Raw genomic sequence first — 5,294 nt, 5'->3', positions numbered from 1 at the left:
TCTTTGTTCAGAGAACTTCAGACGTTGGTGACTGGAAATTTGCTTGAACAACTTGAAAGGGCTCAAGTCAAGTTAAATATGGGTCACAGTAGCTCCTGCTCCAACAAGTATTAACAGAGTTAAAGATAAAAGCATGCATCTACCTCAGAGGATCAGAGAAAAGCATTTGCTGAAACTCCACATCAATTCATGCATGACTTAAAATTTATAACACCAAGGGGCCGGAGTGATAGCACAAGTGGTAGGGTGTTTGCCTTGCACATGGTGGACCTTAAACGGACACAGGTTGGATTCCCGGCATCCCACATGGTCCCCCAAGCCTGCCAGGAGCCATTTCTGAGCACAGAGCCAGGAATAACCCCTGAGTCCCACCAGGTGTGACCCTAAACAAAACAAAACAAAATAATAATAATAATAATAATAAATGATTTAGTGTTTAAAATTTTAAAAATCGGGAATATAAATATATTAGTTTCGTATGTGCAGCATAAAAATTTTTAAGTTTATAGACATTACAGAATGTTTAGTACAATAAGTCAACTTAGTTTATAATTTATAATCATGCAAAGTAAAACTATTTTTATTCTTGTGATGAGGACTTTTAAGATCTATTCTCTTAGCTACTCTCAACCATGCGACCCAGTATCATCAACTAGAGGCCATTCTATAGATGATATCCTCACACTCTCTTTTCTATTGCTGGAAATGTGTACCAATGGACTCATTTTATCCATTTTGCGTACCATCTACCCCAGCTTTAGTAACCACCCAAATGGTTACTATTGTATATGAAAATATTTCCATAAGATTATCCCAAAAAAGGGCTTCTGCCGTGACTGGCACACGCCGGGCAGCTCGTTTGTCCTGCGTGCGGAATCGACATCAAGAGATTTGGAAAGCATAATTTTTGGACTCCTGGACAGCTGGTGATCGTTGGTCCTGGTGCCCTGAAAAAAAAAAAGTGTCCTTTGCCTGTTGTCCCACCCTGACCCTCCAGGTGGGGACGCTGTTGAGAGCCAAAGAAATAGCTTAGGTTCCTGAGGTTGGGGGTCTTTTGCCAGAGTGGGCTGGCTGGCTCCAGGTGTTTTGGAGCTAGCAGCAGGCTAACAAAGGACTCTCCTCACCCAGCCTTTTAACCCTCAACCCTCTTGTCCGTGTGGATTATTTGCTGCGGATAAATATTACCGAGATCACCCCCCCCCCAAAGAGGGGGTAAGGGGATGGGAACCAATTTCTCATTCTGGGTGCTCTTTGCGGATACTCAGACAGTCAACAAAGGTGTAAACGGGACCCAACAAATGAGGCAACAGTTACCACCCTGTAACTATAAATCTATGAGTTTTCTCTGCTGAATTTTATTTTAGGTCCCACATATAAAAATGTCATTTAGTATTTGCCTTTCTCCGTGCGATTTACTTAATTTGTCATCATGCTCTCAAGTTCCGGCAATCACAAATTATAACAATTGCTTTTATTGGATCAGTTTATTGAGTGACCTGGAAGTTTTCCAGGCTTGAGTACAAACCAAAAGAAAGCAACAAGGTCACTTACCTGTCATGTACCAGCCTAGACTCATGCCAAGTCTTTCTCCAGGTGGTGAGGTTGGCCAAGTAGAGAGGTGAAAACACTTTTCCCTCCTTTTCACTTTGGCAGAGGCGGTTGAGAGAGATCCTACTACACAACCAACTTTGTAACGGTGTGTGGGCCTCATTCTACACCCTGTACATTGACCTGTGTGTTTCAACTTGAGATGATGTATGCTCTCAGCTTTTCCTCCTCTACAAAAGTCTGTGTTCTCTCTTCAATAAGTTTCCCTCTCTTTCTTTGCGCTCACATATCTCAGAAGTAAATTTCTTTCAATAAAGCTATTTTAATTCATTGATTTTTCTCCTTTTCTTTTCTGTGAGGAAAGGCAATGTTGTTGAAACATTGGGAAAGGTAAAGGCTGGCTTTCTTTTTCCTACAAAGAGCAACTCCTTGGTCCAACCTGAGTCCACCGCTCCCTAAAAACTCGGATGGTGGGGACCAGTTCCTGTTAAACAAAGTGAACTTCAGGTGCAACATGACAATTGGCTTTGGGTGGCTGGTGGGATGCCAGCATGCATGCTTCATAGGTGCTCAGAGATAACTTTACCAGTTCTAACCCACACAAGATATCTACCCCAGTTTGCCAAGCTGAGTTGGGCAGAGGTGGAGGCTTCTTCCTCCTCCTCACTTTAGCCAGATCACCTGAAATACTTGGCAAGAGACCCAGGTCACTTGCAATAAATATCATTATAAAAATCACAACAGTTCTGCACAGATCCTGGCCAGACTGAAAATGAATGAGGACCAATCCACATAAATAATCTTGATTGTGAGATTTTAGAATTTCACCGTTTTTAATGGATCTTAATAATCTTCAATTAAGTAAAATTAGGTCACTTTCCAAAGGACTAGCTCAATGGAGGATTTTTTTTTTTTTAGAAGTAAATTAGAACCAGAAAAAACGCAAAGTTGAAAATTGAGAGATCAGAGGAAGAGGGAAAAAATGAGGGCAGGAGGCAATGAAGATGGGGAAAGGTAAAGGAAGAGGGGGAAGAAGGAAAGGATGATGCACTCATTTTTAGGAAGTTAATAGAGAATGTGTATCATTGGGAAAAAGTGGGAACTAAATTAAAAAATTAGATGCTAAAGAATGTGTGGGGAGAACAGAGAAGAAAATTGTCTGAGAGGTAAAAGATTTGGCATGCGTTTTGTTGCCAAAATGAGCTTTCTACCCATTAGCCTGAATGAATAATTCTTAAAGATCAGGCTTGAGTTCAACTAAGAACTTATTAAAAATGTAAATTATGGGCCTTCCATAGCTGATTCAAAATCTCTGGAGTTGGGGCACAGGGATCCATAGCTTCAAAGAACTTTAGAAACATCAAAGTACTAGACCTTGGGCATGAACTGGACTGCTTGCTACTCAGCAATCCTTCAGATCATGAGATTTTTCCTGAATTTATTATAGGCATCAAACATGAAAATTAAATTTTTATGACTGTCATTTCTATCTTGAAAAATAATATATGTTCTGAAACAACATCTTAAAAATATAGAGACAAATATAGGAAAATATCATCCATCATTCCCCAATATGAAACAATACAAAAATTTATTTTTACATGTATACTTGAATGATATGCTATATGTATTTAAATATTCTTTTTATTTAATATTATAGAATCAATATTTCCCATATCACTAACTAACGTATCTTCCCAGACCCAACTTTACCCAAATATGCTTTGTAAAATGTGCCTCTTTCTATGAAAACTGAACATTTTTTCTCAGCACTGGGGCTGGTAGTGGGAAAGGACAAACACACACACACACACACACACACACTGCACACAGCTGTGTACTTAGGGTATACACAGCTCTCCAGTTCCGGGTCCTTGTGCTCATGAATTTCAGAATGCCTCTAGCATTCAGTGCAATATTTATTTAAGAAGATAAAAAAGGGGGTCAAAAGAAAGAAGAAATTAACAGGCAGGAGGCAAAGTCGGGGTGATCCTTGAGTGCAAAGTCAGTAGTAAGCCTTGAACATTGGGGGTGTGTGACCCAAACAACTAAAACAAAACAAAACAAAAAAGATTACTCTAGGGCAGAGCCACAAAATGTTGTACGGAGCGGTCATTTGAGGGCTGCGAGTTTGAGATCCCTGGTAGAGGATGTCCACTAAAGGACAAATGGATAGTGCAGACAGCGTCCATTTCATCATTTTAAAAATAGTTCACCTTTGTTCTCCTCCCTCCCATTCCCTTCCCTAAATTTACATGAACTCTAAAGTTCTGAGAATTGCCATGACAACTATAAACTGTCAGGGTGTTGGTGGCTATAATTTTAGTTTGTTGAAGCATTATAATGATCTATAACATCAAAAGCGGTCACTTAAGGCTGGCTAACCTTTGTTTTTCCTGCTTGTAGCAAACCTAGAGATATTTCAGGCATCCATGAAGATCATACTGCCAGAAACCGGGTCGACTAAGCTCTAGCAATTTGTTAAACAATGCTTCCTTTTTGCTTCTCTCTGTCATATCTCATAATCTCAGGATTCCATCCATAGCACTCACTATCAAACTTAATAACACTGTAATGAATTGACTTGTGTCTAGATGTTTTTCTTCCTGAAGTTTTATGCCATCCAAATCCTGCAGAAAGAAATCAATGACCATCTTGTTGTTTAATTATTGCATATAAAGTTTGCATGCATGTACCTTTTAATTCCAATTTCCCCCTCTACACCTGGATAAGTTTAGTTGTTTTTTGTGTATTCTTTAGGAAGAATTGTATTGAAGGTGAAGCAAGATAGGTCAACCAACATGCTTGGTGTAGCATAGTCAAAAATAAATGCTAAAACTAACAATTTTTGCTCATAAGAAAGTGCAGGAGAGTAGCCATGTTAGAAAACAATACTGTGTTACCTTGGCTGTGTGAATATTGAACAAACAAGTTATGTTCTTTTTACTTCAAATACATGCAATATGTATGCAATGAAACATGTACACAAATATCCAGAAAAATCACCAACTGGAGAACATAAAAATGTGTTCATATAAAGAAATATGAAGCAGTAGCAAAAAGAATAACTAAATATATATAAATATAAAGTACTCAGTGAAATTCACACTGAGGTCAATTAAGTGACCTCTTTTGATTATAGCCACCAACAAATTCTCAGAACTTTAGAGTTCAAGTAAATTTAGGGAAAGGAATAGGAGGGAGGAGAACAAAGGTGAAGTATCACCTTTGTGATGAGGAACTCAAAATGGGACTATTTAGTTTAAGCTCTGGGGTGGTGGTAATAAAATTGACAAGAAGAGCTAAATGGCTAGACAAGAGAAAAAAATAAGTTATTAAACAAGAGGGGCTGGAGAGATAGCATGGAGGTAGGGCATTTGCCTTGCATGCAGAAGGACAGTGGTTCAAATCCTGGCAGCCCTTATGGACCCCCAAACCTACCAGGAGCGATTTCTGAGCATAGAGCCAGGAGTAAACCCTGAGCACAGCCGTGTGTGACCCAAAAACAAACAAACAAACAAAAAGAATAAACAAGATAACTGGAGTTGGAGAAATAGGATAGAGATTAAATGCCATGCTTGCCTTGCACACAGCCAATCCAGGCTCACTCTCTAATATCCCGTACCAGCCCCTGAGCATCATCAAATATGATCCCTGTGTGGAGTCGGGGATAAGCCTGAGCATAGTCAGGTCTGACTCAAAAGCCCCTGAGAGGAAGAGAGGGAGAAAGCATGTGTGCGTGAAAG

General features: G+C 39.5%; 1 non-coding gene across 1 annotated transcript; it reads left to right on the top strand.

The window, feature by feature from the left end:
- The first annotated feature begins 816 nt into the window (after nt 1-816).
- On the top strand, nt 817-950 carry LOC126014850 (U11 spliceosomal RNA). Its single transcript, XR_007497818.1, has one exon. It is a non-coding gene; the product is annotated as a U11 spliceosomal RNA (small nuclear RNA).
- The last annotated feature ends 4,344 nt before the right edge of the window (nt 951-5,294 follow it).

This window comes from Suncus etruscus, chromosome 7, assembly GCF_024139225.1.
Source record: "Suncus etruscus isolate mSunEtr1 chromosome 7, mSunEtr1.pri.cur, whole genome shotgun sequence".
Taxonomy (NCBI): domain Eukaryota; kingdom Metazoa; phylum Chordata; class Mammalia; order Eulipotyphla; family Soricidae; genus Suncus; species Suncus etruscus.
The sequence above is the reverse complement of the archived record's forward strand: the minus strand, read 5'-3'. Positions and strand labels throughout refer to the sequence as shown.